A 13,189-nucleotide genomic window follows, 5' to 3' on the forward strand; every position below is an offset into this window, starting at 1 on the left:
ATCTCATTTTCCCGATTCTTATCTGCTACTTCCTATTTCTGTCTTTTTATTTTGGACTTTGCAGCTCAGCTTCCTTTTGGTGTTTCCCTTTAATCTTTGATTCTTGTATAGCATTGTGCTTATGACTTTTTGTAAAGGAAGCCTGGGAAAAGGTTAGATTGTTCAGGAATGTACGGTAACATATTTTTAGTTTGGGGACTGCCTCTTGGAAATGAGCAACAAGGGTCACACATTAAACCTTTTCTTATGTTTAAAGAGATATTAATGCTTCCTGTTTATCTGACTTTACATGGTCAAAAGACTGCATAACGACAGTGGTCAGAATGCTTTAGTTCAGAAGACTTGAAGTGAATGATACTCTCTGTATCTAAGGAAACACAGTTCACAGCTCACTGATACTAAAGCAGTGATTGCTCAGTTCCCTGTAAAGCATTGAACCTAAGGGTTGAAACCTTTTCTGCTTCCAGAAGGAATGCCAAACATTATATATGGTGATATAATTATGATGCAAACTGACACCAAGACAATTTATACCGTAAATTAAAAAAAAATAAATAGCACTGTTCTGATCCAGAAAATCTTCCGCATTTAAAGTATATTTATACTGCAAGTTAAATAATGGTGCCAAATTTTCTGCTATTGATAGCTGGGGAAACTTCATTAATTCCTGTTGCACCGGTTTTTAAGGGAGAGCTTAGTTCAGGGCTTTACAGGATCAAGCTGTTCATTGGTCAGAAAAGCTTAATAGATTCAACAGTTAAAACAACAAAGAAACATTAAAACCAGAGAGCGCAAACATTGGATTTATTTTACTACTTCATCAGCGGACAGTGTGGAAGATCATAGTATCATTATTTCCTCTAGGATACTCATGTATAAGCCAGACCTCTATCTGTTCATATTGTTTTCCTCCATGACATGTATTTTTTGATCCATTGAAATAATTTACTTTGGCTTCTAGCTCCAAGCACAGAATACAGTTTCCATTTTATTCCAAATAATATTGGCTAATTGCTAGGCAGGTGTGCTGATTTCTTTTATGATTTAGTTTCCTCGCTATATCTATGTGTAATTTATTTATCATCTCCCTAGGACATTTTCCCTGTGAGAAACCCAAACATGAAATGCAGCCCTTGCAGATCTTGTTTGGTGTTTTATACAAGGAGCATATTTACAGAACAGGATTTTACCAGCTGATGTTTACTACCAGGTATAAGTGCCTAAATGCATGTGTGGATGGGTCTGCATGCTCTCCCGTTATCTCCTCTGAGTGAGCAAGCATGTATGAATTTAAGGCCAGGTGTGAATTAACTTAAGGGAGAGCCTTCCTGCTCCTCATTGCTCCAAACCTGTGAAGTCTCATGCACTGAGTATGCAACCTGCTTCTTTGGGCTATTTTCACACAGATTTGGCCAAGGGACTGAAATGGTTACTGCCCTTAGCCGTGATCCCTGGCCTCTCTCTCCCACTGAGGGACTGCCCAGTGGGATTTACATAGGCTCCTCAGCCTCACAGGTTACAGCCTGACCTAATAATATAAACCAGTGTCAATGTCGCTGATTGGTCCAAGATTACATGTGAAAACAGGCATGAGCTAGTGCATGTAAACATCTGCCAGTTGGCAACTGTGATTAGAACTGTAGTTTGTGTAATTATATACTGCTTATGATGGATGCAGTGCCTGCAAATATTTGCCTGAGTGTAGTCTCCCTTTGACATGTGTTAAACATATTAGTTTTTTTCTCTTCTCTTCCCTCTCTTTCTATCCTATCCTATCCTATCCTATCCTATCCTATCCTATCCTATCCTATCCTATCCAGGTTCTTATACTCATGTATACCAGAAGTATATGAACAACCTACTCAAATGCCACATACACTATGTTGGTTTTCTTATCCTCTTTACAAGAGAGAAGATTTAAACATTTTGGTTTGGATCTATCCATTCACATTTGCATTCATGAAGAAAAGGCTTTCCTGCTCTCCTGTATTTCCAGCATAGCACTTAATTTTATTTGTCAGCCTACTGGCAGTATCCTCAGCCCACTCGAGACACAGGATTCCCAAATGGCAAGCTGGCCACATATGTTTAGATTGATTTGGTTCCCACTAACTTTAGTGTCAGCAACTTATGGTATTCAGAGATTTATTTATGACTAACTTTATTCCTTTTTTCTTTTCCTGTAGATCTTTCTTTAGAGCAGAAATTTCCATATCTCTGGTGGCTCATCTGTTTCACTGAACTCTGGTCGTTTGCTGTTTCTTGTCGAGGCTCTGGCAGCATGAATAAAGTCTAAGAGGGGGGCAAGGTAACTGAAACCTATTTTCTGTTTATTTACATAGATTTCATGTAAGAGCAACATCAGGGCATCCCTAGAGTTTGATCAGGATAGAAGTGGTGTAAAGGGGAGGAGAACTGTCTCCCCCAGATCCGTGTTAAGGCTGTGCAGACGGTGCTGGTGATGGATGGGGATTTCCCCCTTTGGTTATCAGATCAGGGTCAGCTCATTGACCATTCTCCTGAACTTCCTGTGGAAGATCCCACAAAATGCTGGTTTCTGTCTGACCTGTTTCTAGTTCTAGCAATAATCTTTGAGTACAATGTTTAATTCATCTCCACCTAAATACTGATTAAAAAGTACCATTTTTGATGCAGGCAGGAAAAACACTACCGAAACATCTGAGCTTGGCTGTTAAATGGCATGATCTCACTTTGTTCCTTAAAGTAACTGTCCACATCTCCTAGAAGGGGAAGGCAAAGATTTATTATTTTAAAAATTGTTCTTTCAGTGAGACAATTCAGTGTGATTTTCTTCTGGCTGCATGAGCTGTGTCAGTGAGGCAGAGCTGTTCTGTCAGCAGTGTGCCCAGTATCAGAGCAATCCCCGTCCTGCAGGAAGGTATGCAACCTACTCAGGGGTTTGGTTTGGTGTATGGGTTGTTTTTTTTTCTTTTGGCAGATGTCCTTGAGCATTTGAGATGGATGTGAGAGAGTTTTTAGTCCTCATGCAAAACAACCAACTAAACATAACAGATTACATCACCTCAGGTTTTTCAATTCCTGGATGGCAGCAGAGTGCTAATCCAGCCTTCATCCTGGATTTCATAAACTGAAACAAGGGAGGCTGGCAGGTGCAGCGCTGCCGGATTGAGGAAGCTGACGATGGTGTAGCATGTGGGCAACACACTGTATAAAGCTCATAAATTTGTAGGCTGATATTTGCAGCTACCACTTTGGATTCTGTACCGCTGCTTCCCTCGGCGCAAGGCACCAGCAGGCTGAGCATTAAAGCCTGCTCTTTGGGACGGAGCATTTACCTCTGCAAGACATGAAGGGCTTCCTGTTTCTCATACTCTTCCTGATGCCCGTGCACACTGGAACTGCTTGGAGTGCAAAATATGCAATAGATTGTCCCAAACCCTGTGACAGTAATGCGTGCAAAAGTACCTTGCACTGTAAGCGAATGGTGCTGGATGACTGTGGCTGTTGCAGAGTGTGTGCAGCTGCTCTGGGGGAGACTTGCCATTGTACGGTCTCGGGTATGGATGGTGTCAAGTGTGGTCCTGGGCTGAAGTGCCAGTTTTACACTGAGGATGATGACTTTGGTGATGAATTTGGTGTCTGCAAAGGTAACAATGTTCACTTTGCGTGCACCCACTGTGGCAATTTGACAGCAACCTACATATAGAGCTTGTCTCCTGCTTGAAAGGTCTAAAATGGGATTTTTCCAGCTCAGCTTCTAGCCAAGAAGAAAGTGTAAAATACCTGCTGGTATTAAAAGGTGTTACATGTAGGCGGAACAGGGTTATTAATGTGAGAATATTGTTTAGACTTGGGAACATGTGTGAGGAAATACAGATGGAGTGTGCTTGGAGATAAGATTTTTGATTGGGACTTGGGAGACCCAGGCACGAGTGCTGATCCTTCCGTTGTTTTGGTGGGTGGCTTTTTATAAATTGCAGACTTTAATCCTGCAAGTCCAACCTTGTCATGGGGTCCCTGTCCCTGCCGCGCTCTCCCTGGGGTGAGGTTCCATCAGGCACTGCCAGCTGCCTGCCCAGGGACCAGGTGCTCTCTCTGGGGTCTGAAGGATGGAGATAACAGCACTGCCCAAGTGTCTGGGGACCTTGTGGTGTTTAATTCATTCCTGCCTTTGAGGTACTCAGCTACCCTAGGGATGTGGCCAGGGAAGGCAAACAGAGACCCTCCTGCATGAAGGATGGGAATAACAGAACAGGAGCTGAATGTGAGATGAGCAGCCAGCCACTGCTCTCAGCTTATACCAGGTATGCTGCATGATGCTGATTTCTTTAGTCATAGACTATAATGGCATTTTTAATTTAAAAGCCATCCTCACTCTGTACAAAAAGTAGAATCTTTTAATGGAGAGGAGGTATTAAATTACTGAGAGGTAGGATGAAACTTTTAAAATTAAATAGTTAAAAAAAAGTCTTTGCAAAGTATGAATGCAGTGAATTTTCCTGTGTTCGTGTACTACTTCAGTAAGTAGATACAGATACACCTTTGAATAACTTCCTTAAAAATTGAGATGTCTTGGCAGTTAAATATTAGGAGTATTAATAGCTTTAGTTAAAGGAATGACTTAGGACCAGATGTTGCAAAAATCATTCACATAGAGCACACACTTATTTACATCAGTATTAAAAACCTAATTCATGTGCATGTTTAAGGGTGAAACCCAAAATATTGTTTTTATTTCTAAAGACTAGAATTTACACATAAAGATCATATCTTTGGTGCATCTACCAGAAAAGTATTTTACTGAGATAGTTGACTGATCTTCAGTTTATTAAAAAAACTGCAGTGCAAGGTACCACCTATAATTCTTTTAACAGTTCTTTTGAATTATTATATACTTTTCACTGTCCTCAGGAATTTCTTTGCAATAGTACACTTAAAATGGGAAAAAAGAAACACTGACATGAGATCTGAAACACAGACATGAGATCTGAATTCTGTAGCTGAATCTTGGAAGCTCTGTAGAGAATGTAAAGTAAAATCTTTTTTCCCAGTGAGTCAGTGGGAAAATTCTCATTAATTTCAATACAGACATATCTTGACTTAGAGTTGTAAATTGGTTTTTAAGGCTTATGTTCCTTATATATTTATTTGCACTAAATATTACAGATCTCATTTTTAATTCTTTTTCTTTTTTCATCTCAGCTCTGAGATAGTACAACCTCTTTCTGTATGTATGTGATTTTTATAAAGCAAGGTATGGGGCCAAGTATTGTTATTTTATATATCCATTTATAGCTATGATACCAGATCACTCATTTTTACAACTTTCATGTTTGTAATAATTCACGGAGTCAGGATGGCTAGATTCTCTCTAATTGCATGTAACTGATTTACTTTGAAGTTGACCTGAACTCTCTGTTCTTCAATTTCTTAATTCTGAAATGGGTAAAACATGCATAGTATATGTTTCAGAGCAGTTTTTTTACTATAAATGAATGTTCCTGGCGGCTCTTGTCTAAAAAGTATTATAAGAGTGTATCATATTATTATCAATAGCAATGTTATTATTGTCAAAAGCAGACTAGGGAAGACCGGTGCTCTGCACTTTTGTTACTAAATACCCTCTAAACTTGAGGTCACAGTAAAGAACTTCCTCTTGCTACCTGTTCTTGCTTCCCTTAAATCACTGGGTGCCATTTGCTAATTTATGTAGGAGCAGGCTTCAGCTGAACAAAACCTTCTAACAGCAAAATCAACTCAGTTCTCTCAGTTTCATCAAACCTGAAGAGCATCATCAATGCCAGGATTATTCTATATGGAACCAAGTGCTTTGGGCTCATACTTGTTTCCATGCTGTTGTGCACAGCTGACAGTGGCTGAGTATCTGCAGCGGGAAGATTGATGCTCCGTGTGGTATGTGTTCTCAGCCCTGCTTGTCCCTCAAGGAGGACTGTACACTCACAAACTGTTTTGCTTTGGCAAGATTTTGTTTTTATGTGGACAAACAGCAGGTCAAAGTGTCCTTGCTTGGGAAAGGGAGTATGGTGAAGCTCAGTGAGGTACCCTAGGAGGAAACTGGTTGGTTTTCCAGTACTTTTCCTTTACAAAAGCATACCCATTGGGCATGGAGAGAATTGTAAAATATTGGCTCCATTTTGGGGCATTAGCCTGATTTTCAGATAGCCTAGGCTGTATGGCAAAACTAAATATTTGCATTGGTTCAAGAGGAGACTGGACAAACAGAAGGATAACCCTATTGTGGGGTGTTAAATGCACAGAAACCATGTCTGGCTGAGGGGGTCCCAGAGCTGAAAATGGGGGAGATCAGGAGAACATGAGGAGGAGGTATCATTTGTGCTTACCACAGTCGTCATCTTTCTGAAGTGTTTTGTGGGAGCCTGGGCTAGATGGATTCTTGGTCCAATCCTGAATGACCATTCATCTGCTCTTAGGACTTGAATTAGAAACTGTTCAGGACTTGCCATTTAAGGTGACCATGCATCCTGGGGTGGCAAGGATAGCCTGAGCATAAAGACCTTTCTCCTGGGACACCCCAAACTTATCTTGGGATGAGCTCTTATTTGGGGGTTTGGAAAGGGGATGTTGGAGCTGTTTTTTCCTTGTATCCATCTCTTAAGCTATGGCCCTGGAAAGGTACCCTGTTCAACAGCAAGGCAGATGAAGACAAGGGCTGTGACCCCAGGTCTAAAATGTCTGGGAAGTTATGTGATCCAGCAAAAGCATAGCATCCCTTATCATGTGATCCATGTCATCTATGGGATGGGGCAAATCCTCTGCACCTGATTTAATCTTTTTCAAAAAACATTTGGTCCCATCCTGACAGCTGCCTTTTGGTGCTCCTCTACGAGCTTACTCGGGGATAGATTTGAATCAGGGCAGTACGTGACCAGATGCACTATAACCAGGCAGCCACCTTAGTGCCAGTGATCCCTTTTGAGCATACTCACTCTTTAGGTGGGAGATGTAGGTGAGCTCTTTGCTGTCTGCCATGGGAAGGCAGACCTTTGCTGTCTGAAAAGTTGTCGCATAGGGGTAGGGTTTCCCCCAGGAGCAGGGGAGTGTCTCACAGATGGAGGATGCATTTGCCACGCTTGATAGCTCCTCAAGGTCAGGCCGGCAGCCTCCACGGAGTCTATGCGCAGTGGCTCTGTCCACGAGCAGCCCAGCACCAGCAATAGATTGCAGCTCTAAATCATGAGTCATGTAAGTCAGATAATATCATGCCCAAATAGTGAATTCAGGAACTTTCTGAAGTCTTCTTTTCTAAATCCAATACCAACCCTTTAACTCCATCCTCTATGAATACATTTTTACATATTCATATTGCCTTTAATTTGCATTTTAATACTACAGGTGTTTCAGAGAAGGATTACTGATAGCACATTGTAAATAAGCTGTAGGAAAAGAAAAGATGTATATAATGCGTGGTAAGGAAAACCTACGATTATTAAAAACTGGAAAATACTTGTAACAAACAGTCAGCATCCTGAAATCCTGTAGTTTAGATTTAGCTGACCTCCACTCACTCAAAGGTTTTTCACTTTTAAGGGTATATGTAGACCAGGTATTAAGAGTTCTGGCAACTGACTTGGATCACTGAGGACTGCTTTGCTATATTACTTTTTTTCAGAGTGTCCCTATGGTACCTATGGAATGGAATGCAGGAAAACCTGCAACTGTCCCTCTAGCATCTGTGACAGAGTAACCGGCAAGTGTTTGAAGTTCCCATTTTTTCAACTGTCTGCTTCAAAGCCTCCAAATCAGCAAAAATAATTTCATACACTGGTAAGACTTTGTGGGGCAGTTGATTTTAGCAGAAATCACCTTGTAAGTGATCTACTAGTATGCTGTGTATGCTGTGCATGAGTTGTGTACTTTGATGGAGCTGTGCAAACAGCTAACAACACAAGGTACATCTATTTTTCTCATTGGCAGCTCCCTTAACATAAGGCAAGGAATTAGGTGAGCTGTGACACATGGTAAAAACATTTTGAAATCCTAACATGGGCGAAATACTTTGCAGCTGTTGCATAGACTAGCAGTACAATGTCACCTGTGCAATGGGAGGATTTGCATTAGCCGATTCAGATGCATTTAGCTATTTCATATAGAATAGGATTTCACTACGTTTGTTTTACTACTGTTAGCTAATATATGGTTAAAATAACATCTTTTCACAGAATCACAGAATGGTTTGGGTTGGAAGGGACCTTAAAGATCATCTAGTTCCAAACCCCCTGACATGGGCAGGGACACCTCCCAAAAGACCAGGCTGCTCAAAGCCTCATTCATCCTGGCCTTGAACACTTCCAGGGATGGGGCATTCACAACTTCCCTGGGCAACCTGTTCCAGTGCCTCACCACCCTCACAGTAAAGAATTTCTTCCTAATATATAATATAAATCTCCCCTCTTTCAGTTTGAAGTCGTTGCCCCGTGTCCTATCATTACACTCCTTGATAGAGTCCCTCCCCATCCTTCCTGTAGGCCCCCTTTTCTTCATGAAGACAGAGCTTTATACATTTTCAGATGTCAATGAACTGTTTTATGAAACATTGTATTTTAGTTATTTATCACAGCATCTCTGGAATAATTTCTTATGTTTAAGATTATGTCTGAAGCCTGTAACACCTTTCCAGAATTTTAAAAAAAAAAAAAAAGCGTGTGAGAAACTGGAGTGTTTGAGGCAGGAGGGAGAGATCACTGAAGTTTTTAAAGCTGGGATTTAAATTTATTTCCCTTTTGATTCTCCACCTGATGATACTGAGATATATTTGACTGAACAATGTTTACTCTAAATTTAAACACCAATCAAAATTAATACGAATGTAAACATTTTAAATAAATATTAGAGATTTAATCCTAGACCTACTGGGAGCTTTTCTAGGGTTTAATTCAAAAGTCTTTGAATTTTACTTCTTCTCAAGCTGTAGTTTGTTTGCTTAATTTGATTTTCTGCTGTTATACTAATCTATCTGGAGTTTGTTGCCTTACTACGTGTGTTATCTTTCTCCCACTCCCCGTTTAGAGAAAGTTAGACAGAAAAAACTTTTTTCAGCTTATGCTTATACCACATTTAAAATGATCTTTAAAAAAAACATTACAAGATGGATCAGTCCTGATCCTTTTGGATTTTTCTTCATGACTGTGCTCTTTTGTCTTTCCAGGTTTTGTTTAATACCAAGGGTGCTGAAATAAAATGAAAAAATATTCCTGTTTTACTTTTTTCTGTATCTAGCCTATATTTCAAATCTTCCCAGGTAGCCTCTTTTCATCAGTTCCTCCTCCCCTTTTCTCTTCCTCCATCACCTTTGGTCCCAAATCTTCTGCAACCTCAATGTTTAGAATCATAGAATCATTTAGGTTGGAAAGGACCTTTAAGATCATCAAGTCCAACCATTAATCTAGCACTGCCAAGTCCACCACTAAACCATGTCCCTAAGCACCACATCTACATGTCTTTTAAATACCTCCAGGGATGGTGACTCAACCACTTCCCTGGGCAGCCTGTTCCAATGCTTGACAACCCTTTTGGTGAATAAGTTTTTCCTAATATACAATCTAAACCTCCCCTGGTGCAACTTGAAGCCATTTCCTGTTGTCCTATCACTTGTTACTTGGGAGAAGAGACTGACCCCCACCTCACTACAACCCCCTTTCAGGTAGTTGTAGAGAGGGATAAGGTCTTCCCTCAGCCTCCTTTTCTCTAGGCTAAACAACCCCCATTCCCTTAGCCGCTCCTCATAAGACTTGTGCTCTAGACCTTTCACCAGTTTTGTTGCCCTTCTTTGGACACGCTCCAGCACCTCGTAAATTTATCACCTGATAAATGATTGAAAGTGGCTTGGTGAGCACTTCCGCCAGCTCCCTCAGTACCCTTGGGTGTATCCCATACAGCCCCATAGACTTGTGTATGTCTAAGTGGTGTAGCAGGTCACTAACCATTTCCCCTTGGATCATGGGGGCTTCATTCTGCTCCCCTCCTGTCTTCCAGCTCAGGGGGCTGGGTACCCAGAGAACAACTGGTCTTACTATTAAAGACTGAGGCAAAGAAGGCATTAAGTACCTCAGCCTTTTCCTCATCCTTTGACACTATGTTTCCCCACGCATCCAATAAGGATGGAGATTCTCCTTAGCCCTCCTTTTATTGCTAATGTATTTACAGAAACATTTTGTATTGTCTTTTACGGCGGTAGCCAGATTAAGTTCTAGTTGTGCTTTGGCCCTTCTAATTTTCTCCCTGCATAACCTCACAACATCCTTGTAGTCCTCCTGAGTTGCCTGCCCCTTCTTCCAAAGGTCATAAACTTCAGCAACTTGTCTGATCCCAGCCAGGCTGAGATCCTGACCCCATAGAAACAAATGGAATTTCTTACCCGTGCAAAGATTTCACACTGATTTCTGTCCTCGGAGGTTCATCACTGGATGTAGACCAGGGACACTGTGGGTAGTACTGCACAGGATGGTCACACAGGATTTCTTTTAATAGTGGTCTTCAGAAGTAGCTATAGAATATAGGACAGATCCTCAGTGAATTAAAACAGCTGTGAATGCTTCTGTATTTTAATCAGGTGAGTTTCTGGCCTGTATATTTTATAAAGACATTATGGCTACATATGCCCTAGTAAATTTATCAGTGACAGGGCGTGTTCCTGTGTGTTGCAATTTGACCACTTTTACAGTCAAACAGTAGGACAGCAGCTGGTGTACTTTGTGCCGGGCCAGCTAGCCGTGCCAAGCAACCTCAGCCACAGCTCAGGAATTAGTGTCAGCCAGGAACCATTTCCAGTAGACAAACTGGATATCTTTTACCTTTTTTTGAAGAATAAGAGAGTATAATGCCATGCACCAGCCTATTCCACACCAGCTGGCCTCAGTAAGAGAATAGCTCCAGGCATTTTTAATTTACTGCTGTAGCTATTGAGGATGTGATGCTTGGTCCCATGTCACACTGGAGTGTTACAGTGAGAACTGGAAACTGAACTCAGATCACCTGCCTTATGCTTAAACTATTAGAAAACACATCTGGCTTATGCCATAATTTGGCAGAAATTTTGCAACTAGATAACTGGAGGCATTCGGGGAGATTCCTACAAGAATTGTCAACTAAGGTTTTTCTGAAGTGTTCCCCAAAGCAGGGACATTGCTGCAGGAGAATATTTTAATTCTCTCATTTTTATGAAATACACCTTTATTTTTGTATATTTTCAGAGAATGACATAGCATCAGGGGATGGCAATTTTGTAAAAGAGGAATTCGTTAAGGAGAAAGCTATTTGCTCTCCAGTAATGAAATGGCTAAATCCTCACTGATATTTACACTAATAGGACTTTCAAATGAATGCAGTTCTCACAGATTATTGAATATGCAACAAAACCCTTTAAGAACAAAGTAGATCTATAGAATATGAAAATGTAACTTCTGATGGACAACTGTGATTCTGTTTTTCATGAGAAAAATGTTTACTTAAAAAATAGACTGTACAGTGTATATGATTTTTGATATTTGTTTTGATAAGTATTTGAACAGAGAAATGTATTGCGGATTCCTGAATGTATAGTAATATTAAAAAACAATTCAACCAAAACAAAAAAAATTCAACCCTCCTCATTTAAATAATGCCAGAGACCGACTCTTGCAGCCTGAGGATGAGATAGCTCTCACTGAATTCAGTGAACAGTTTGAGTGAGTGAAACTACTGGTGTGGAGCCAATGTGGAAGAAACGTACATCAACAAATCCCAGGATAGAAAGCAACACCCCTGAATCACAATAATAATAATAATAATAATGATGATGATGATGATGTAGGAGCATGAGGATGTGAATTAAATAAACCAATGTTAGTTGTTAGTCATTTTCTGGTTTTTGGAAGTTTTGTGACAATTCCTTGGAGATAAATACACTTTTCTTCAGTGAGAAAACACCCAGCATTTCATTTTATACATTGTGAATAACTTAGCTGAGACACTGCAGACATATATTGTATTAAGGTGGATTTCTAAAGTTAAAGTCTGTACAGAGAAACACCTGCTTGGTAAATTATACGGAAGAGGACCTGAAACGAAAGAAGCTGCTTAGCAATATTTAAATGCATATGTTTCTATAAAGGGGTTAAACCATGACAAGCAGCTACTTTGGTGCCATTAAGGTGATGTCTGTATTTCTTGGGGAAGAGCAGGTCCAAGGCCAGAGGCCAGCAAACGGACCTTCATACTTTCCATCTTCATCTCTGGCTGTGGCCCAGCTGTGACTCACAGGGAGTTCATCTGACTTGGACCCTCAGTAAGCAGTAGTGCAGCCACAGCCTACAGTACATTGGTGCCCAGTCCTTTGTTTCTTACTTGCAAGAGCAAGTGGTCCCATTTCATCCAGGAGAATAACTTATATACCTTAGAGTATTGTAGGAACTGGCAGTCCCTCATTCAGTCCAGACTAGACTATATATTTGTAATGTAAAAATCCACACTGATGGGTTTGCTAATTATGTTTGGAAATAACCAGATCCTCAGATAATGGAAATTGATGTAGCTGTATCAGAATCAACCTGGATTGCATGAGTTTAGGAACTGCCTCGTAATGCAGAGCACTCTCATTGGCAATGTGGTTTGAATTTATATTTCCTTTGAAATCAATGAGAGCTTTGACAGTGACTTTAGTGAAAGGAGAAACACACGGTACCAAAGCCAAAGTTTGGTGCAGGATCTGGAAACATACTTTAAAACTATGAACAACAGAAACTCCAAAGCCTTTAAAGAGTTCAAATCTTGATCCAAAGCCAAAGTCCATGAAAGCAGGCTGCTTTCACCTGGGAAGGCATCACTGAACCATGTTGTTCTAGAACAAAAAGACTATGACAGCAGTAGACATCCGAATGTCAGTATGGCTCTCTTGCCACAATAATTGGAGAAACACAAACATAAATCTCAAACAGTCATATACCACATTTTAACCTGTATTGAATGTTTAGGTCTGAGAGGGAGCAATGTTATCATGGACTATTTACAAGCAAGCATATTGATTCTCATCTACTGATATCAAAAGTAATTTTTTTCTTGATTTCAGTGAGAGCAGGATCAAACCCATGGTCCTTCAGCAGACTGAAGAGAATTATTTAAAGAATGTAGTAAATATTTGCATACATTATTAATATTTTGCAACAGTGTAATAAATGACATGAGTTCTTGA

General features: G+C 40.3%; 1 pseudogene; it reads left to right on the forward strand.

Annotated features, from left to right (window-relative positions):
- The first annotated feature begins 3,319 nt into the window (after nt 1-3,319).
- On the forward strand, nt 3,320-11,314 carry LOC128901898 (endothelial cell-specific molecule 1-like; annotated as a pseudogene).
- Nucleotides 11,315-13,189: the final 1,875 nt, after the last annotated feature.

This window comes from Rissa tridactyla, chromosome W (genome assembly GCF_028500815.1).
Source record: "Rissa tridactyla isolate bRisTri1 chromosome W, bRisTri1.patW.cur.20221130, whole genome shotgun sequence".
Taxonomy (NCBI): Eukaryota; Metazoa; Chordata; class Aves; order Charadriiformes; family Laridae; genus Rissa; species Rissa tridactyla.